Source organism: Anguilla anguilla, chromosome 2 (genome assembly GCF_013347855.1).
Source record: "Anguilla anguilla isolate fAngAng1 chromosome 2, fAngAng1.pri, whole genome shotgun sequence".
Taxonomy (NCBI): Eukaryota; Metazoa; Chordata; class Actinopteri; order Anguilliformes; family Anguillidae; genus Anguilla; species Anguilla anguilla.
Window position 1 is genome coordinate 36,662,199 of NC_049202.1, and position 22,779 is coordinate 36,684,977.

Here is a 22,779-nt window from a genome sequence, read left to right on the forward strand (position 1 = left end):
GAACCGTGCATTATCTCCTAAGTGCTCCTATTGGGAGGACACTTGCTGAAATCTGATCGTAAATGGGGCGATGGGAAATAAAGATTTATTCTCCGCATTTTGTTGTATTCTCTTGTGGACGCACCTTTTCTGTCACGCGGTGTCAAGCCTCGCTGTTGTATTTGAAATGTGCCATAAAGTGTAACACGTTCTCCTGGGACTGCAGCATGGTCGTGTGTTTTTCAGACCCCCCCCCCAATTCCCCCCTACACTCTTCAACCCATGATCACTTTCAGGTAACCTTGGCATGTAAGCGTAGCGGTGACTGAGCAAAGATCCACCTTGTTGCCCTTCATCGCTCTCTGTCCCGGGCAGTAGCACACACAGGCTCCCCGGGCCTCAGCCATCAAACTGTCGAGCTCAACATTTGTATGCCGCTGTGGACCAAACTCGTTGTCCAGTTTCCCTGCTGCGATGAATAGAATTGCAGCCAACCTGACTTTGCGCATTGTACAAGGTTACGTGCATGTGGCACGCAATATCGGCGATACAATGACACAGGAATTGCAAGGCACGCATGTGCTGGGCTTTGCACAAAGAATTTGTCTTATCGACTTTGTAGGGGATTCATTCAGCCAGGTGATGCATCGATCAGAAAGAGCGCATCATTCCACCGCTTCCACCGTCACCCACGGCATTGCTGTCCCCCTCGTCACCGTCGTCTGAGCTCAAAACAATCTTCACCAATATAGATTTGTTTCCTTCGATAGGCACGTATTACAGTGAATATCCAGGCCTGAAAGATTAATGCAGATCCTGCCTTTATCTAATACTGCTGTGTCGTATTTGTTTTGCCTCGCTGAGGATAAGAGACGGATCTCAAAATGTTGTGCGGATTTTCCTCCCAGCTGATGTACATTGCAGTGCTGAGGGGGGGACCCAGCAACTCAATTTCAGAGTGCACACGTGCTCCAAGAAAGCACAAAAACATTCCTTCTAATACACTTCTCTCTTCTTCTATTCTAAGTGTAACTATTTCTGCCCAACTATGTGGCGGAGGGGCAACTCCAGGAGGAAGAGCTAACAAATTTAAAAGGCTATTTCATGCTCTAATATCACCCAGATAAAAGGAAATATGTTTCCCTCTAGCAAACGTGGAGCTTTGCTCAGCTGCCGGCTTCCTCTCTCTCCCCCTTCCTTCGCTCGCTCTCAAAGTGGACCAGAGAGACCTCGCCGAAGATTAGAACCCTAATCGGAACGAGGCAGATTTACGGCTCACACGTTTTCCTAATTACTTCTGATTCCTCTTCAATCTGGAGACCTCGCCGCTGCTTTTAAAATTGCTGAATGGTGACCTTCCTCTGGCCCGGGGAAACTAGCCTTTCCAGTGGAAATCTTTCACCTTTCTCCTCTGACCCAAGTCAAGGCTTGTGTTTGGTGATAGAGAGTTAGAGGTGTGACCAGAACAGATGAACTGGTGCAACAACAAAAAAAAGACTTTCAGGAAATTTCCGTTGTGTTTTTACTGGCTGGTGTGAAATGATATGTACACTTCTACTAGACTTGTTTGGGGTTTTATATGGACTGGAGAGGCTGGAAGTTCAGTGGGTGATTCCATGTCATAGAGCATAAGTGCACTAGATATCTGGATTTTTCTGCATGCTTAACATCAGTGGGCAGTTGACCTTGACATCTAGGTTTGAAGACCATAAACACTTCTGTGCTTCTGTGAATCCCTTTCATGCTCCCCTCATTAATTAATTGAGCCAGTCATGTGCAACCTCCACTGTCCCTCAGTTCTTAATCCTAACTTATTTATACAACACAATGACTTCATTTTAGTTCCATTTCAATGCAGAACATTGCACGTTTCAGACCATCAGGCTGGGAGAAAAGGGGGTGATTAGAACAGAGGGGATTCAGATTAGGTCAAGATCTATGTCTTCTCTGCTTTAGGGAACAGAAGCTGTAGCTGCTCAGTTGTGCATGTACACATGAGCAAGTGTGAGTGACTGTCACAGAGTGGATGTAAGGGAAGTGTGCATGCTGAAAGTAAAGCCCATTGAGCAGCAATGTGGGCATGTGTGGATGGAGATTACTCATCCTGTTTTCCCCCAGTCTCCGCCCTAGAGGAAATTTGTTTTATTTCAGTACTTTAATCCTCCCTTTAATCTCCCTGGGCAATCGCACATAGAACGGATGGAGACTAAGCTGGAACGTGAATCATTTACAATTTTGTGTCCGCCATTCATGGTTACCTAAGTGGGGGTCATGCAACGAAGGGTTGGAGGGCTGCGTGCACGCAAGTGTGTGTGTGTGTGTGTGTCTGTGCGTCTGTGCGTGTGTGTGTGTGTGTGTGTGTGTGTGCGTGTGTGTGTGTGTCTGTGCGTGTGCATGCATGTGTTGTGTGTGTGTGTGTCTGTGCGTCTGTGTGTGTGTGTGTGCATGCATGTGTTGTGTGTGTGTGCGCGCGTGTGTATAAGTAGAGATTTAGGATGCCTCCTGCAAATGTGCAGTAAAACTTGCTGAATATGTTGTCGCAGATTGTTCTGTGCCACAGCTGGATTGGGGATTTGGACATCATTCCTAATCAACATATCCCAGTGCAGGTCTTCTTTTTCAGGACCACAAGGAGTTTAATCACAGAACATACTTTAATCGTGTGATGTGTTCTGATGAACTAAAATATGATAACTGTTCTGTTCTGGTTATCCATGTTCTGTTCTGGTTATCCATGTGTTTTCAGATTTACAGTAGTTCAGTAGAATATTTTTGGTGTGCTTGCATATTGACAACACTTGCTTGTAATTAAATATATAACAATTAAATATAATATATTATCATTATTTAAAGCATGATGTTTTGACAACCCTCCCATTCATCAGGTAATACAACCATATTAAAACTATATAAAACACATAAACCAAATAAAGGTGAGATGATGCTGCAAAAATTCCAGCCAATCAGGCCTGCAGAATAACAGGACATGGGCATGCCCTAATTGGTATAATTACCAATAAGTATCAAACATGTATGCCTTGAAAGATCATATTTATCTTCCTCTCTATGTTGTAGCAAGTTCAATCACCCCATTCCTTCAGCTGAGGTTTTGCATAGTCTCGAACATAGTTTGAGAAAAGCTAAGGGATTCGTCAAAAATTGGCGAAATTATTAGGCAATCAATTTTTATCAATTTTGAAAGAAATTAAATTTGCTGTAAAATCATGACACGGTAATAAATCCACTTCGAATTTGTCAGGGCAGTCAGAAAGATGATGGTAGACATGTCTAAGTGCCGTGGTGATATCTTGATATTTGAAGAAAATACGTCCCTTTGAACTTTGACACCAAAAGTGACACTGATTGGCCGATAGGAGGCGCTATAATAAGCACAAAGTCTAAGGCTCAGCCTGCTTAGAGTCCTAGAGATGTAACCCCTGGTTAATTAACCAGCCTTAATATCTCAGCCTTAATGTTTCATACGGTCTATGGACACAGCACCTTATACATGATAATACAATCTAACTGATTAAGTTTTCTTTTCTGCACTTCTGATTTGTCAAGACAACACGTTTCTACAATTATGATAGGTCAGGGGGCGGGATTACTGTATCAAAGACGCGTTAGCAATGAAAATCTCTCTCTTTGCATATCGTCAGAGGAGTGTGAAACCCGCAGTGCAATTGTGTGCGTTTGTTTTCAATTTGTAGCGCATAGCTAAATCCGTAAGTGCTTGTAATAGTGCTAGTAAAAGTGCAGTTTTAATAGAATAACGTTATATTCATCCACGTCATTGTCAAAGTGCGTATGTTATCAGAGCGATTCGAGTGGAATCCGCATCAGTGAGCACCTGTTAAGTATTATCGGAGCTAGCTAGCTTGCTATTGCTGCAGAGTGTTGCTTCAGTTTGCATTTAGCTTTATGGCAATTTAGCTCGCGCTAACACAACGCTAGCGCACATTCAGCACTGAGGACTGGAACCTGGACACTGACCGTTTATCCAGATAGCGCTCTATGCTACCAGGGATACCATAGTAGAACCCCTGGCACCGGGAAACCCCGCAGCGCTCCGTGTGACCGGAAAAGCACGGAAGCGACAAGGGAGAAAATCTGCATCGTTCACAGTAAGCACATTTCGATCAGGCCGGAAACGGGGGTTCTTTTATTCTTTACATTACATTACATTACAGGCATTTAGCAGACGCTCTTATGCAGAGCGACTTACAAAACTTTTACATAGCATTTTATCCATTTATACAGCTGGATATATACTGAAGCAATTCCGGTTAAGTACCTTGCTCAAGGGTACAACGGCAGTGTCCTTACCCGGCATTTAACGTGAACATAGTTGTAATTTCACAGCTGTTAAATGAAGCTGTTTTATATTGTGGTAGCCATTCCTGCATGGATTATATCAATATTGGAACTTAGTAGTATAACGTATTGACGCTAATAGAACATTATTATTGAAATATACTATATTGTATATTATATTATTATAGGGTTTTAAATAATATTGGACAGCTTAATAGCTAAACTTGTTGAATTCAGTTATTGTATGAATACATACTAAGTTTTGAGCTAAAGGGTAGCCTACCTAGAACTTAAAGGTATATTGCGTTCAATAACCTTACATTGAGTGAAAGATAGGGTTCACTTTATTTTTTGCATACTTACCTGAGGGGTTAAAGAGTGTTTCTTTCATACTCGCCTCAAGTGGTTTGTTTCCACTTACCTTTGTTTTACTGTTTACCTTAAGGGGTTGAAGATTAAAAAACGTATTCCAACGACACATTTTTATTTTTGTAAATAAATTACATATTTTTGCTACGTCTTGTTTGTTTATTTAAATAGATACATTGAATCTATCAAGGCTGAAGGTTTAATTCAGTTAACATCGGCCATCTTATATCTTATGGTAGGGTCATATAATATTCACCTAGGTGATCAGAGTATATCCAGTGAAACGGGGAAACACACTTAAGACATACTGAGTAATCTTAGGTTTAAAAGAACAGGTGCTGTATCTCATGTCCAGGAGTACTAAGGCAGCGTTACAGAGAGGTGATACATCTGGACCAATCAAACTATTTAGCCTTTACAATCCGTTTTATCCATTCCTTGTCATTCAGTGGAACCCGGTCCATTGCTGTCATGTAGCTATATTTTAAAGTGAAATTTTTCCATTTAGAAACATGTCAGTTTACAGTATGTGTTCCATGGTAATTTTCTTGAATTTTATTAGTTCCAAGTGTGTATTTAAACTTAAAAAATGTTACCTGTGCATTTCCTTCTGTGAAATGAATTGAAAATGGGATTTACTGAAAAATATGTTGGCTAAAGATTTTGATGGCATCCTGTGTCCTTTTGCATTCCTGCCCTTAAGCTACGTAATAGGTTTAGAAAATTAATAGAACAAGGTGGTTGGTGTATTGAATAAAATCACTGCGTGCAAAGAATTTATTTTTTCGTGCACCTTGGCATTTCCAAAGCATGTTGAATTGGCTTGCTTGCCTAGCAGATTTATAGCCTGTAGCCATGGGGCAGGTCCTAGTGACAAACTGTGCATTGAACATTTTATATTTGCTAGCTTCGACACCCAGAAAACCCAGCAACATTCATTTTTCTCAGTAGTTTGAGCTTACATGCATAAACCAAAGTTGCTGTAAAGAATTTCCAGTATCTAGTATTGTCATTTCATGACAATTGCAGATTTTTACTGAAATGGTTAGCATATTAGCTCAAAGAACTGATTATACTCAATATTGGCATTCTAATAATAACATACAGCTTTAAAGTAAGTAGGCTAAAGGAATCCCGCCAGCATCTACTATATCTATTTTACTGAAGTGTTTGGTGCTTTCAATGAAATGTGTATGACAAATAGCTAAAGCATTTTTTTGCTCACACTGGGTTGTTTTTTTTTTGTAAGGTGAACCTGGCGGTGCTGAAAACGAACCCTGCTGTTGAAAGCAGGGTTCATGTTCCACTTCTAAAATGAGAGAGCGCAACTTTTCTGGTTCACTAACTGCTGTTTGTGGACCAGGCTCTTTAGTCAGGTAGCTGAATGAGTATGCTTTGAATCTGGCTCACTGTCTCCTATTTGTACTGGAAATTTGTGTTTGTAGGTTTGTAATTTGTGATATCACAGCACCACATTGTATTTGGGTGGCGTGCTTTAGGCCTGTGGTGCAGCTGTGTAGCAGTTTGTGGGGAACCGTGGCAGGATTCAGGGCTCGGGTTGTTTTCACAGCTCCGGGACAGAACAGACAGTCTCTGCAGCTCCCTCTCACCTCACTGTGTGGAGAAGTGAGTGGGTGAGAGAAAGAGAGAGAGACTGACCCCAAACAGATGCTTCTCCCTCGCCCACTCTCCTCTTCTGTCTCCAGGACTCCACGACGCTCCCCGCACATCATTGTTCAAATAAACACACACCCTCGCCCTCACTCTGAAGTCTGAAGTACTTACTTGCATGCACACATTTACGCGCAGACACAATCATCGATCGCATTTTAAAGCGTGCTTGGCAGTCTGCTTGTGTGTTCTGCCACTCTTCTCAGCTGCTCTGGGTGGGGTTTAGTCAGAGGGAAAATGACAACCCTTCTGAGGCGCTTTCAGTTTGTCAATCCACCCACTCCCATTCACAGCTCCTCATTCCTGATGACTTGTGCTTATGTGTTGCATTATTTGTGCTCCCTTCTTCAACACGTCTCACCTTAAAAATTATCTGTAGCACATGTGCTCTACTTCTTGAGAGGAGAACATGGCCTCTGAGTGCATGTTACTGTGTTTTCACAGGCTTTCTACAGTGGGCAAGGTCTGCATCAATGGGACGTGTTTAACCAAGGGAGTGTCATTTTTGACAGCAGGGACTTCCTTCTCTCCTTTTGCTGACAATTGCTAGGATGTCAGGAAACAAAAGCCACCCATTTAGATTGGACCATTAGTGAATTAGCAAAGAAAGATAAGTGCTCAATCCAGAGAACTGGCACAGGCTTGTACTTTGAACAAAAGAGGCAGATGATGGAGCAAAGTTAACTGCAGCTTCCTCTTTTCAAAGGCAAAGGAGTAAATTCATCACAAGAGAATGCAGCCAGCTTCTGTTCCTCATTTCCATTAATGTGTTTCTGGCAAGCAGTGGTGCGGAGTTACAACAGTTAAAAAAATCATTAGATAAATTCTGAATTCTTTTGAAGCGTAAGCCCTCGTTTTCAGAGTGTGTGTAATTCCTAGTGTAGATTTGCGCTACGCAGTGATGTTGACTTCAATGCTAAAGATTGAGAGATTGATTTGGCTATTGGGATGAGACCCCTTGTAAAGCTACTGGTACTAAACAGGCACTTAAATAGAAATGTGCATGAGAAATGATGGAACTCTATTGGAAGTTGGATGTGGGAGAAAGTCCTGCCCCATTAGATTTAATTATATAACCTGTTCATTTATTTAATTACAAGTAAATGTAATTATTTCTCCTCTGTGTATGGATGCCTCCCCAGCGTAAGTGGCGGCCAAGTGTCTTTTTTGACGGGGGCCCGGCGTGGGCCAGCGACAGACTGATGGCAGCATTAAGGTAAGGCCCTATAGTTTCTGTGATAACAGAATCACGGGCGGAGTCACGGAATTGAGAATTTAAAAAAGCTATAACACAGATTCCATAGGGCCCTACATTAAGTCAGTGCTAAAAGCTGACTGGAGAGTTGAAAATATGACTACGTAATGTGAATGTTGTTATAAATAAGTCATTTATTCAACACATTCTAAAAAATCAACAATTATTTACAGCATAGCAGAGTCTTACAAAGAATCTGACAACAATGTACAGTCTTGGAATGCTGTGTTTTCAACAACAAAAGAAATTAAAATAAATAATATCAAGGTTTTTGCACTCTACCAAAAACTTGTATTCAAGTCCTGATTGGCTACTGAATCTTTCAACAAGCCTTGGAATGCTGGGCACATTTAAACATTTAAAATACTGTCCTAGGTTTTTTGGCTTTTACAGTAGGCTACCTTTCCTTCTTGACATTATCCCTAAATGGCACCAAGGAAGTATCTGTGTTACTGACTGTTTGGCTAGCTAGCTAAGTTAGCTACATGACCACGTTGTCATAAAATTTTTCCCGACCGTGAAAACTGCCTGACTTGTTTACACTTTGGACAGATGTGGCTCCTGAATAAATCTATCGTTGTTTCCGTCGCAGCGCTTTAGACACAAGCAATATCAAAAACATCCTGAAATTTCTTCTTACCGCGAAGAGTGCCTGACCCTCAACCGTAGCGTTTTTTCCCCAAAGATGGTATTTCTAGATATAGCCTAATTTTGCCGCTGTGTTAACACATTTCTACGGTTGCCGGTCAGCCACTCTTCACCGTAAGAAGAAATTTTAGGATTTTTCCGATATTGTGTCGATAGTGCTGGGACGGAAACAACGATGGATTTACTCTGTAGCCACATCTGTCCAGAATGTAAACAAGCCAGGCAGTTTTCACGGTCGGGAAAAATTTTTATGACACCGTTGGCTTGCACATCAATGTCATCAAGCTAACGTTATTAATAAACAAGTGAAGTTATTTCGTTGGCGATTAATAAGTCATGTAATGTTACAATATATGAGAACATTACATTCATGCTACTAGTTTAACATTACCTACACACTGCTTAAGTTAATATAAAAAGAATGTACTTACCGTCGAGATGAAGTGATAACGCAGTTTGTAACGAGGTTAGTTAGCCTACTAAATAAGAAATGGTGGCTTGCTAGGTAACATTAGATTGTGAGAGTTGGAAGTGTCAAGTGCGGAATGCAGAGAATGAAAAGGTTGAATGTCACTCTACACACAGTGAGGGTAAAGAACACTGATCTCAGACCTGGTGTTTTCCTATTGCGTTCACGTTTTAACCAACAGATGTCGCTGGTGAGCTTTTCAACCGAGCCGCCCCACTGTAACTAGTTTAAAAACATCTTAAAAATACATTAAAAAAATAAATGAATTCCCCGATGCTTAGGCCCGGCGGGGTCAACTTAGGCCTTGCAATACACTGGCGGAAACCCTGCCTGATTCTACTTACCCAGGTCTTGGTTGAAGATTGTGATGAATTAGTTGCCTATGTTAATTAGTTGAATAAGGTTTCATAGTTTCACGGTGACCCTTTTCAGTTAAGATTTGACGCCCCTGATAGAATGTTTTACTTTTTTTATTTTCAGTGTCTTTGGTGGTATAAGGCTGTTTGAAATGATCTGTTTTCGTTAGACTGAATTACAACTTTTTTATTAAGAGGGTGTTAGGTGCTTTCGCGCTTAAGTTCAAAGTTATAGCAAATCCATCTACTACATGTATATTCTAATCTCATAAAAAACGTTTTCAACGCACAAAAATGCCAAGTTACTCACACATACAAGACATACACCGTCTATAACTCATTCATTCAGACTGCCAAAATCCAGGCCTGCCATTAAAAGTATTGATATCAAAATGACGCCAAGTTACGGTACTACAAACAATATAGGCTATCTTGCCTCACCCAAATTAAATAAGATGTATTCCAAAGCAATGCTACCCAATATTTCCTCAATTCTTTCAAGTAACTTGGCCCTGTGTGTATAAGCATGCAGTACATGGACAGGCCAAACATGTGTGTGGATGGCTTTCTCACAGTCAAGATTGATTGAATAGGCGTGTATATGTCCAATTTGTATTGGTATGTATGTATTTAGCTGCCCAGCCTGTCTGTTGCGTGAATGATTGTATGTTTCTTGGTATAAATGTCTGTTCGTAAATGTGAATGCAACATGCTGCGAGGGAAATGTCCCCATGGGGATAAAGAAGTTCTCTATGTATGTATGTACAATATGTAGGCTATTTTACATGCAGTATTTATTGTACGTAGCAAATATACAATCACTTGTACATTTACTCAAATTCAGTTCAGAAGCAAGTATAAACATATGTTTTCTGGAGAAATATGCTTCCTGTAGTTACTCACCAGCAGTTTTCTACATGAATTTCAATGTGTTCCATGAGGCAATTCGAAATATTTGACACTTCTGACACAAAGTTTGCATGACATTGTAAAATGGTAAGATTAAATATTGGGTAGCATTGCTTTGGAATACATCTTATTTAATTTAGGTGAGGCAAGGTAGCCTATATTGTCTGTAGTACCATAACTTGGTGTCATTTTGATATCAATACTTTTAATGGCAGGCCTGGATTTTGGCAGTCTGAATGAATGAGTTATAGACGGTGTATGTCTTGTATGCGTGAGTAACTTGGCATTTTTGTATGTTGAAAACGTGTTTTTTTTATGAGATCATTTCTTTCTGCAAAGCATTTTATTATGAGAGTGAGAAATGCGAAGTGACCCTGTAAGAAACGGTTGTGGATTATGGCTATCCTTGTGTGAATTTGTACAGTCTGATGAGCGTGTACCGTTTAGCAGTTTCGGTTTGCTATATATGTAAAACAGTGGCTGTGACAAAGGTTGCGGTGGCGTAGGTGTAAACGCATCAGAAACGCAGGTGAAATATGGCCAGTGTATGTACTCACTGATTTGACGGCCATCCAACGAGCCTTGATTGACAAAAGAATCAGCAAGCCCGTAGAATTAGAGCTCCCTAGGTCGCAACTTGTCTACCCTTCTGTCCTGCTCTGTTGTCTGTTATTTCATGGAGATGCACTTTTAGTGTTTGTAAGGTTTATAAGGCATTTTGATAGGCTTATCTGCAGGTAGGAATCCTCTTCGCTGTTTTGCTAAGCTAGAACCGGAAAACTTGATAGTGGAGAATAGGAGCAGACGCATATGTCCCAGCAGGCTTTGTATATGAGAAAATAACAACAGTGTGAGAGAAATTAGGAGAAATTATGAGTGAGAATGTACAGAATTTAATGTTTTTAAGGGCTGAGTGTCTGTGGCTGTTGTGGTTATTTCTGTGGGGAACCCTGAAAAGTGCCAACCTCTCGGTGCTGTATAGGTATGGGGCATGCCCCCACCAAGGTGTAACTTGGCGGGATGGCATACCTGCCATCCCAATTTCATAAAATCTCATAATGTGAATGGCTGACCATGAGATTGGAATATTTTGTTTATAACATGTCCTTGCTAATATAATATTAGTTCCTTTGTTAGGAAGTTGAACTCAAAGCACTTCTTTATGAATGGCAGAATACGCTGCAGTCAGATTCCTTTCCATGACATTATTAATCTTTCAACCTACTATAGGTTCTTTAACCTTGTTACAGGTCGTGAGGTTTGTGTTTTTCTCAAATGCAATCTCTGATCTGTTTTATGTTTGTGCTCGTCTTGACAGAATGTGCAAATGTCACCACTCACTAGTTAATTATTTAGCTAACTATACAGATCAATTTTTTTTCATTGTTAAAAAGTGGAACAAAATGTGCATATACATTTATATTATATTTAATCCTCACAGCTTTGAAGTTGGCTTCCTAGCCAGCAGCTTACTAAGTGCGGAGATGAGCTAGCAAGGGAGATGGGTTGCTGCATGAGTCGTGTAATGTACACTGCTGGATGATCAAAGGAAACCAGAGCAGAGCCGGCTGTACCATCGTGTCATAGTAACATGGGAGAGTGAACCGTGTGGACGCTTCAAATTATTCCCTCAGGTGCTTCAGGCAGAGGGTATCACCGACAGGGTTGCAGCAGAACATTTCATAATATTGATGCTGCTTTTATTTTGATACAAACAGCAGTCAGAGTTTCTAAGGATATGTTAGCTTTATCTGTCACCATTCTCCACTACAAAATGTTTTTTTACCTTTCATAACGTTTGTTTAGAAAGTTCGATGTACTACGTGAAAGAATATAAATTCACCCACTGAAGTGATTTGCGCAGCAGTGCTAGACCTGGCTAATCCCATTCCCTGACCAGCCCAGTTAGAGGGAAACATCTCTCAAGCACAAAATGTAAGTTAAAACTATAGGTTGGCACATTTATTATACATGCGTCTGTTTTTGAAGTTATTTTTGTGTCTGTTCATCAAGGACTTTTCCTGGCAGTATGTGGCAATATAAGGGAATATGACGAGGCTTGACGAGTATTGCTCTCATGACCAGTCAGCCTAGCCCATCTGGACTCAAGTGGGGAAGAGCTAGAAGTTGCATTATATGACTATCACATTTTTTAAAAGCATACACTGTAAACGGATGTAGTTGGCTTAGAAAAGATTTTTTGTAAGTCATACATTTTTGTATTTTCCCCAAAAAGCATCTGATAATTTGAAATGGAGCGATAATGGCTGAGGGCTGATGCAAAGAAAAGAGGATGGCAGTCATTATGATGACAAAATAATGGTTTTGAAGCTTTGCTAAAAAATGAACAAATGAGAGAGAGTCCTGATATTAATATAAAAACAACCATTTTGTCCCTTTATATCGGCAGTCTTGAGGCATGCACCTTGAAGTTAGCACGATTGCAAACCACGTGAAATGCACTCTTGGAAGTCAGTTTGGCTAAAAGCATCTGCCAGATGACTAAATTGTCATGGAAAGCCTGGAGCTTTTACACCTGCCTGGTCCTGTGCCCTACTTCTGCTGATTGCCAGTCTTAATGGAGTGAGCTTAGACCTAGTACTTGTTGTTCTCCATTTCCTTTTATGGCACCTTTGGTGCTGCTAATCTGGTGTGTGGAGCCTGTCTTGTGAGCTGGGTGCATTGTAACTTCTTTTTTCCATTTCAGGCTTCACTCTCATATTTCCCCCTGACCGCTGTGGCTGAGATAGCATGTGGGTGTCGGGAGTTGCCGGGGCCTGGCAGAATGAGAGTTCTGTAATTTGTGGGGATTGTTGGTGAGAGATCCTTAAGTTTGGGAGGGAGTGTAGCATCAGACAGGAGAGCTGCCAGCACAGTTTGGCATTGTGCACAATTCATCTATTTAAATTTACTGTATTTGGCACCACCCTGCAGCTTTTGTCCCTTGCAGTTTAGCAGTGTCTGTTATATATTTGCTTGACAGGTTTCCAATAGTACATCAGGAAAGCAATTCTGTAAGTGCCCATGCATTACAAACGAGACCAAAGCCACAACTAGGCATGAAAAGGAACTATGCATAAATGTGAAAAAATAATAGACAGCCAGTACAAAGGGAACGAGAGTAAGCAAAGCCAGATGTTGTCGTGGGTGCGGTGTGGTTTAAAAAACAGAAATTGTGTCCTTCAGTTATTTTATGACAAATTCAAGCTCAGTTGGTTACGACATGCTAGAAAGGAATGCTTGGGGTTTCGCTGGCTCACTGCATTGTCTCTGAATTGTATCATAGACATATTTTAATAAGTATCGGGATGTCTGACGGAACAAGTTGATTGAGTATTTGAATTAATTCTGTTACTAGTTATCCATGTTATGCACTGTAACAGATTAACTGAATAATTGGCATCGAAAAACAAAGATTATTGTGCAGGCCACTGATAGAAAAATTTAGAGAACAGTTATAGCTATAGCATTGTTGAATATGAACATAAGTGCATTTCCATTTGAAATATTTCAGTAGTAGTTCAGTAAACTTTTAACAACAAATCATATCAGCAATTGTGTTTTTGACCAAGCCTTAGAGCTGTCGATACCAAAGGTCTTCATCTGAGGCAGGAAATCTGAGTGCATATTCATAAAGCATCTCACCGTACGAATACTGATCTAGGATCAGGATTTCCTATCCATACCTGAACCTCATTAATTAGGCTATGAGCTGAATCAGCTACCTTACTCTGAGATACTTAGTCAATGTGGGCTACATTGCTGTCTTCACAATATTATAAATTTCAATTCAAGGTTAAAATGGTTGTTATGCCACTACACACATAATGTATGTAACTCTCCTCAGTGCAAATTCAAACCTGTACCTAACACAGCTGAGATGGTATCTACTCTGAGCTGAGCTGCTTTCTACTCTGTGCAGTGAGTTGACTCTCTGTCCACCGCTTGACCCCTGAGTCTAATGGAGACAGGACAGGCTGACCCTGTGGGCTCTCGCTTTTGAAGTGCTGCTTCAAAGTGACTTACTTTCCACAATCCAATCTCTTCGGCATTTTTTGGGGAAAAAAAAAAAAACTTTAAACTTCATGTACGAAAACATGCTTTTCTTCCGTTTTCAGAAATAATTATGTTGCAGTCCTTTGTTCAGATGGATGGCTAGCCCACCTGTTAATGCGTACATTATTATAGCCTGTGAAGGTCTTTGTTACAGAATACTGCATTTTAGCTTGACTCAGCTCTCCCTGTCAGTCCATTTTACCACAGAGCAATAAATGATAAAAAGCGACGGAAGCGAAGGAATGAATGAAAATGAGTTGGCTGGGAGATGATTTATTTGTTCTGATTGCTTCGTCTCTCATGACCTCTATTATGCAAAAGGCATAAGCTCTCATAAGTTTTCAGTAGAGGGAACTAATGTGTGCCCGGAGCAAAGGAAGTGTTGTCGCTTTCAAAATAACGCGACCAGAAGGACACTTTGCAGATCCCTTTCTTCTCGGCTTACATTCTATACACATTTTTATTTTTATTTTACTATAGTACTCCTTTGTCTGTAATGTCCTTTTAATTGTATAAAAGGCCACTTTATAATAGCCTAGTTGAATGAGGCAATGTAAATTTTTTATGCCTTATTTATGTCTTTAAGCTTTTATATCCATAATTTATAAGAAAAAGGGATAGGAAAATGTATATCTTCTGGAAAGACATGTAGCGGTTCTTCTGAAGTGTACTGGGACTTCACTGTCACTTCGCTAACTCAATGCACTGCCAGACTGGTAGGCCACTGTCAAAATATTTACCTTTTTTTTTTTCCTTTAGAGTAGTTCAGCTCGCCTCGGGGCTCTCGAGTACGCCATTTGCATTCCCTGTTCTCAAATTAAGGATACTCTCAGCCCTTAGCGTCTGCTTCACTACAGTATTTACAAGAGCAGAATAGCATGTGCGGTTAGAGGGAGATGGGTAGGGAGATTTTAGAAATGGTGTTGTTGGTTCCCATATTTTGTGCCCACTCCCAGATGTTTGGCCACCTTTTTTTTTTTTTTTCTTCTTGCTCAATTCCCTTCACCCCTCAACTGCATACCCCATAATTTGTGTAGTTATAGATAGAACAGAAATCATAGGATTTACGGGGCCTGAAATGGAAGGAATAGAGGAAAACAATTTCAAGCCAGCTGCAGGCGGTCAGTTGGAGAGTGTGTGGCCAGCTACTGCTGAGGGAGGCTAGTGATTGGGTATCAGTCATACAGGGCACTGGGCATCCGGGCTCTGGATCCACTGGTTTCTCCTGGGTATGAGAATTCCTACTCACCGCAGGAAGCAGACATCATTGGTCTTAACTAATAAAATAGGCTAGATAAAACAGGACACTTAAGTTATAGCAACCTGAGCCATTGTATACAATAGTCACTTCTGATCAAGCATAGAAAGTGTGTAAAATAACATATTGGGTGACATGGGTCAAGTTTTTAACTTATCATTTAGCATTTTCTGCCAAGTTGTGCCACCAATACCACCACATTGACACAGGCATAATTTCCCTAGTGTGAAATTGATATTAATATTAATATTAAATGATAAATATCCAAATAGGCTGCTTGAAATAATGTGCAGGTCAAGCCTAATTTGTAAAAGGGTTTCTGTCCTGCCACTGTGGAGTGAGAATTGATGCACTGACTGCAGCAGAGGCCAATACAAGCTTGCAATAAATACCTACGGTATAGGTGCGCGAGCCAAATTAGCCTTCACACGGCAGCAGAATTCAATCTGCTTCTCAAGGTCACGCCGTCAGTTTTGATGAAGTTGCAGGTCCACGCGTACAATCGAGAGCGCTGCGCAACACAGGATGTCTGCCTGAAGACCTCCGGTTGTTCAGACGTGGTGGCGCTGGGCCTGGCTCACCAAGCCTGGCCCAGAACTGAGAGAAACTTGGAGGTTGGAGCTGGCGCTCTCCTCCAGTCAGGCGGCCAAGGGCCCAGCGACCTGCCGCTGCGTTTACCAACAAAGGCAGGCATCTGGGGAGCCGGAGAGATCAGGATTTCATGCCGAGAGCGTCGGGGCAAGGAGGCGGGGCCGGGGGGCAGCCGACGGCGCTGGGGAGACGGGCCTTCATAATTGGATCTGTCAAAACCCTTTCACAGTTAATGTGCGGCCGTCAGCAAGATGTGCCGCCACTCGGCCCCTTCAAGGCTCCTTCCAGCGCCGTTATTTATCTGTTTCTGCGTTCGCGCCGCTTCGCTCACCGTGCCCTTCCTCTCCCTCAGCTCTCCGAGCCACGTGCTCGTTTATTTATTTATTTATTCATTCATTTTTCCAGCTCCCGTTTGCATGGCCGCACCTCTCGCTGATGGCACTGGTTTGTCCGAACCTTTGAAAGCGAGCGTGCGCGGTGAAACGCAGAAGGGCGGTGTCTGTCCTGCGTATGCCCCTCCCATAGCCAGCTTAGTCTCCGGGCCTCCTTCAAAGAGTAGAGCACATTTAAGCACTGTTTGAGGAAGATGTGTCGTTTGTCAATGATGTCTTTACTGGGTGCATTTGAGAGACTTCGCTGAATCTGACCTTTTTTTTTCCCCTCTCATTCTCCCAATCTGGAAATCCCAGTTGTGTTTATCAGCCACACTAATTTTTGCAACTTCTGCCATGTGTTCAGGAGAGCGAGGGCATGTATTTGTCTCCTCCGAAATGTGTGATGTGAAGCCGCTGCTTCTTTTCATGCTGTTGTGCACAAATGAGTCGGAAGCCAATGCTCCATGTGCAGCTTGGGCGATCGGTCTGTTAGCACCCAATTTACCAGTGGGGGTCGCTGGTGAGCGACAAGTGACAGTCATCCCTACCAGCTGAATCCCTCCCTGCATGGGCGACGATGTGGCTAATTATGCTTCGCCCTGTGAGGGTTCCAGATTTGATACCAGGCTGTGGGGTCCGTCCACAGTGGAACAATGCCTTAACAGCACAGGTCACCCAGCAAGCAATGACCTCTTTTTTGCTGTTCTTTTCTTCACTTTTTTCTTTAACCCAAAAAGCCAAAAATTATGCGTTTATTGGTGATTGAAAGCTAAGGAGATCATGCATTATCACCACCAGTGAAGCCTGCACTGAATCCAACAAATTTAGTTTTCGCGAACATGATTGCAATCTGCGTGCTTGGTTGCGGTCATGTATTTGGTTGTGTAATACTAATATGACATTGAATTATGACACATGCACTGTAGCACTGTAATGATATATAATTCTACCAAAGACTGTAGTAGCCATTTACAACCTGGCTTCTGCATTAAGAACTGCAGATGTATGGCTTCTGCTGGCTTAATTACTCAGAAATAGTGATGATGGTCCAGCATTTTTCCTTCCCTTCCTATTGGACTGCTGACAAGAACCATATCTTCGCCTTCTCACCGACAAACCTCTTGCATTCCTCAGTTTCCACATTTTTCCCATGGGTCCACAGAAACCCATTGCTTTTGCGCAGCATTAACATTGACACTGAGACATGCCCACAGGGGTCAAACTTGCTCATTAAGCCAATATTTGCATACTTGCAGTTTCCAGTTGCATACTTACAGACCCAGTGACAAAATATGTCTCTTTAAGACCGATTTCCTGGAGAAGAAGGATGGAAGACTTTTGACATCACTTACCTTTCTATAAATGGCTCACCCATACAAAAATAGGAATTTGTAATGCATTACCATAACAGCTCAGTTGAGAAATATGAGATTGCGCTAACAGAACCTTATCTGCTTAACTTTAATCCACCTTGCTTATTGCAAATGTTGAAATCGGTGTTCTTGTTTTTCTCAAAATACCATTGCTTATGTTAATCGCCATGGAAAACGTGATGCATTTTCTGAGCAGCGAGAGGGTTTTGGATATCGCAGCCCCCAAGGTGATACAAACAGCTCCATTTTTGAACACGCTCTCCCACTGTCACTGCTGAGGCCATCGCTGCTTGTGGCACACGTCTGTTTTTACCTCCTCCCATGTCTTTGAGCATGATGAATACTCCTTTGCTTCACGTGGCTTTGACTTTACAAGTTCAGGGGAAAGAACATTTTATTGCTGATCCCTCACTGTCCTCAGTCACTGTGCAGTCCTAAGCTTCTGTGCAGTTACCCTTAAAGCTGAGGTCACAGATAGCTATGGGGCTGACTGGGTGTCATTTTTAGTTTACAGTCCATTTGCATAACGAATGCCCCCTTTGCCAGCTGGGGGTGTGCTCTGCTGCAGCCTGTCTTTTTGTCGTTTTTCATCTTTTGTTCTTCAGGGAGGTCTTGCCATGTGCATTGGCCATTCTTGCTGAAATACTGCAGTTACTGTCTCATGCTTGCACATATGTATGCATGCATGCACACACACCCACCCAGAGCGAGAGGTAGAGGTAGAGAGTGAAAGAGGCAGTGTCGGCATTGCCAAACACTGTCCACATCCAACCATCTTTGTTCTTTGTATTTTGTATTTTCAATGGAGGCCAATAAAGGAATTGCTGATGGCCATTCTGCTCATCCAATTGGACAGACCACACCAAAGTTAAAAGTGGGAGTTTGTGGTGTGTAAACAGCTGGTTTGTGGAAAACAGGTTCCGCTGATGCTGGGGACGCTGTTACAGTGTCTCAGTATTGTGTTATGCTGCCTCACGATGGAGCTTGTGGTTACAGTCCATGAAGCCGCCATCAAAGCACTGACGGAGAAAGAGGGAGCTTACACACTGCCACATCTCAGGCTAGCTAATTTCATGGGCCTTTTACTCTCTTCACAGAGCGACTCTGCACAGGTACGCTCCAGTCTCCCTGTCCATAGGCTATTTCAGCTTTGATTGTTCCCTTCTGCGTAATTCAGAAAACATTTTCACATGTATGTTTTTCACTTTAGAAAGTGCCTAAAAAGGACAAATACAAATCTTTCCTGGGAAGGGTTTTTCCCTTAACCTGAGGGATACGTCCGATGCACTGCAAAGGGTTGCTGTGATACCTTCCATTGCTCCAAATGACTGGCTGGTAACACTAGATGTATCTAGCCTTTATACAAGTATACCTAACCAGCTAGGTCTGGAGGCTCTTGAAAAGATTTTGGGAGAAAGAGAGGAAGATCATCCCTCTACAGAAATTCTACTAGATTTGGCTAAATTAATATTGGAGAAAAATTATTTACTTTTTGAATCTGATTATTTCTTGCAAACACAGAGTACCACCATGGCGCCAAATTATGCGAATTTATTCATGGGGAAATTTGAGAGAGACTTTGTGTATAACAACAACCAATTTTCACATGACATTAAACATTGGGCAAGGTACATTGATGATATCTTGTTAATCTGGTCGGGGTCAGAAGAGCAACTTAATGAGTTTGTCAGTTTTTTAAATACAAGGCTTCCTTCCATGTACAAAAAGTAAAGAGAGAATCGACTTTTTGGATGTGACTTTCTATAGGAACGGTGACAAACTAAGCACTACCTTACATCGAAAACCGAAAAGATAAAAATACCATGTTGCTGGCAAATAATTTTCATCCTATGCGCCTGATGGGGATTTTGAGAAACAAGCTGATGATATGATTGAACGCTGTCGTAACCGAGGGTATCAGAAATCTTGGCTTTCTGAGGCAAAAAACATTGTAAGCTCAAAAAATAGGAGTAATCTATTCCAGAAATCTAAAAAAGAAAAAAAGAAGTTTTCAGTCATATTTCCCTCTACATATGGTTTGCAAAGTTCTGCCATCCAATCCATTGTACGACAACATTGGCACCTTCTGTCAAAAGATCCTCAACTTAAAGATGTTTTTGTTGATCTTCCTCTATTTTCTCATTACAGAGCTCGTAACCTTGGTGACAGATTGGTCAGTGCCGACCACTACAAACCTAGGTCACCATACTTCCCGGTACCACCGGGTTGTTTTCCGTGTCATAACTGTGCGTCGTGCAACAATTTGGTAAAAACAGATTGTTTCACTCATCCCAAAACTGGGAAGAAGTTCAAAATCAAACAACGCATAACATGCAACACGAACAATTGAATTTATCTTTTACTTTGTCCTTGTGGACGGGGCTACGTGGGTCAGACCACAAGGCCCCTTAAAACCCGCATAAGTGAACACAAAAGCGCAATTATAAGGGAAGATGTGAATTCGCCAGTTGACACTTTTTAGAACATAAACATACAGTGCAAACGCTGCGATGCATCGGCATAGAGAAAATCCAAATGAGCAGAAGGGGCGGAGATTTAAATAAACATATCCTAAGGAGAGAGGCTTATTGGCAGTTTACTTTAGATACAAGGTGTTCGGGGATGAATGAGGATTTTGAAGTATCGTGTTTTTTATAGATCCCCTCGTTGTCTTTGGCCTGCAGGGGTTTGCATGGACCAACTTCTGAACCATCATTAATTAAACACTGTTTTCGTGGATCCTACACTTCATTCCATGTATCTGTTTTTGAATTAGGAGGTGGATGCCTCTAACTTAGTATATGTGTATACATATATATGTTTATGTATTTGTATATGAGTATATGCGTGTATCCCTTTCAAAACAATATGGTTGTTGCTGCAACCTGTGTTTTTCTTATTTTTCTTATTAGCCTGCCTAGCCTTCTTGTCATACACATTGGCCTAAGACAGGTTTTGGTCATTATTGATTATATGATTATATAATTATTCAATCATTTAGAAGCTAATTTACATAAAAAATTGGCTATTATGATGTCATGTTTATTCTGGTTTTATATTTCCTGTTTGTCAGAAGAACTTCATGATACTGAGGACGGCTTAGGTCGAAACACGTCTGTCTCCTTGTCCAAATAGGAATACAAATGAAAATGATTTTGTTGCGTAGACATTCATAATCTATATCTATTCATTAAGAGTGCAGGCTCCCGTCTTTCCTTTTCCCTTAAAGTGACCTTGGTGGAGCTTGGAGCAAATGATAATTGAAGACTCAGGACCCGGAGGGTAAAATGTGAATCTGGAAGGCAACCCATTTGGTTTTGTGCTTTGATCATTGTGTGTGAAGGTTTTCTAAAATGGTTTCGGTTGTGCTAGGACACGGGTTCTCAAACTCAGTCCTACGTTGTGGAAAAAAAAACAATATGAAGAATCATTTTGGTTTATGGCATCTCATCCATTTTCACCACCGATGACTTCTGCTGTGATATTTCCGATTCAGTCTTCCTGCTCCTGCAGTAGGTAAACAGGCACTATTTGGGAGTGAATGTACTGAAAGCAAACTTGACTGAAACACAGACACTGATGTGTAGAGCTACATTAAACGAGTACACCTGGAGCTTTTCAGTTTCATTACACTAGTTGCAAAAGTCAGTGCGGATTGTTCACATTTGTATAAAGGAGGTCTTTATAAATCAATGGCAAATAGTGATTTAAATGGCTAAATACTGACTGTAATGCTCTTACCATTTTATGCTAGTATTTAGTGTAATTATGAGGTAAAAAGGTTTTTGGTACATTTGATTGCAAACTTTTGTTCAGTTTGTTTTAGCCCAGCACTATGACACCTGATTCAGGTGATTAACTAATATCATGGTCTTCTTGATTGACCTTGATAAGTACAATTAGGCGTGCTAGTGCTGGACTAAAACAAAAACCTGCACCTACATTAGCCCTTTTTGGATAAGATAAGACACCCATGCTCTAGTTGTTCAACTATTTAGAAATTGGTGTCATGGTTAGAGAAATATGCTCTAAATCTGATAATGCAAACGTGCAGCATTATAAATGGTTTAAATAATGATGTAACTATTATATGTGGTACTGGATAAGCAAGTCTGCTAAATCAGATAATGTAATGGAAGAGATACTACCGTTGGCTGATCAAACAAAATGCAAGGACTGGTCTTGTTTGTATTCTACTACACAGACACACTTTAAGTACTTAATTGAGAGCAACGTCAATGAGAGAGTGATGCAGACAGAGCAGCCAAGTGTTGATTGCTGCTCGGAAAGGCATATAGTAATGAGATGCTGGAATGGCAGCTCACTAATCACCGCTCAGCAAAACAAAGATGGGGTAATGAACACCTGGAGAGTCACCATGGAATCATCCTAAAAAGTACTAACTGCCAAGATTGAATGAGAACAAAGTAGAGATCATCACTTTGTTTGTTAGATAATTGTTCAGATTTTATTTAACAAGAATACAGCTGCAATGGATTTAAGAGCTCGGTGTTCAAAGTGCACTAGCTGTAGTTATGTCATGAATTATTGTGGGTGGGTGTCAAATATGTACTGTCTCTAACTTTTCGGTCCAAGTACTATGCAGGTATGTGGGGACTGAAGTTAGCATTGAAGAGCTGGTGTTTTTGCTTGATTTTAACTTGACTGAAAAGCTGAATAGTGTAATAAGCAGTCCTTGGTTGTGCGTAATGATTTAAGACTATATTCAAGTTCAGCTACCTTTTGAGCACTGAGAGAGCTACAGTCAGACAATGGACATTTTTGTTTGTGTTTGCCAAGCACAGCAGTATGCAGCACTGGTCTTGCTCAGCCCCAAGGGTTTTGAGTTTTTTGTTTTGATCTTTTGTTTTCATCAGGGACTGATTCAGACCCAAGAAACCAGATGAAGTAAGTTGTCTGTAGACTACATTACTTGACTAATTAGCTTAAAGGGGCAGTTCACCCAAAACTAAAATAAATTGTACCTGGAGTGCTGTCTTTCCATCTTGTTTTAGCAATGTTAACACTGCGCGGATGTACAAAGTTGGTGTGCTTTGGTAGAAAGTAGTTTTCGAAGAAACCGTGCACAGCAAGGTCTGTGGATGTTTGTGAGTAACTGTGTCGCTTCCAAATTATATTTGGAAAGAGATGTTACTT

General features: G+C 41.2%; 1 protein-coding gene across 1 annotated transcript in view; it reads left to right on the forward strand.

The window, feature by feature from the left end:
* The first annotated feature begins 4,056 nt into the window (after nt 1-4,056).
* Nucleotides 4,057-22,779, forward strand: part of znf385c (zinc finger protein 385C) — a 226,451-nt gene continuing 207,728 nt past the window's right edge. Inside the window, exon 1 of the mRNA XM_035407098.1 lies at nt 4,057-4,103. The gene's annotated coding sequence lies outside the window, so the exon portion shown is untranslated. The remainder of the gene's footprint in view (nt 4,104-22,779) is intronic.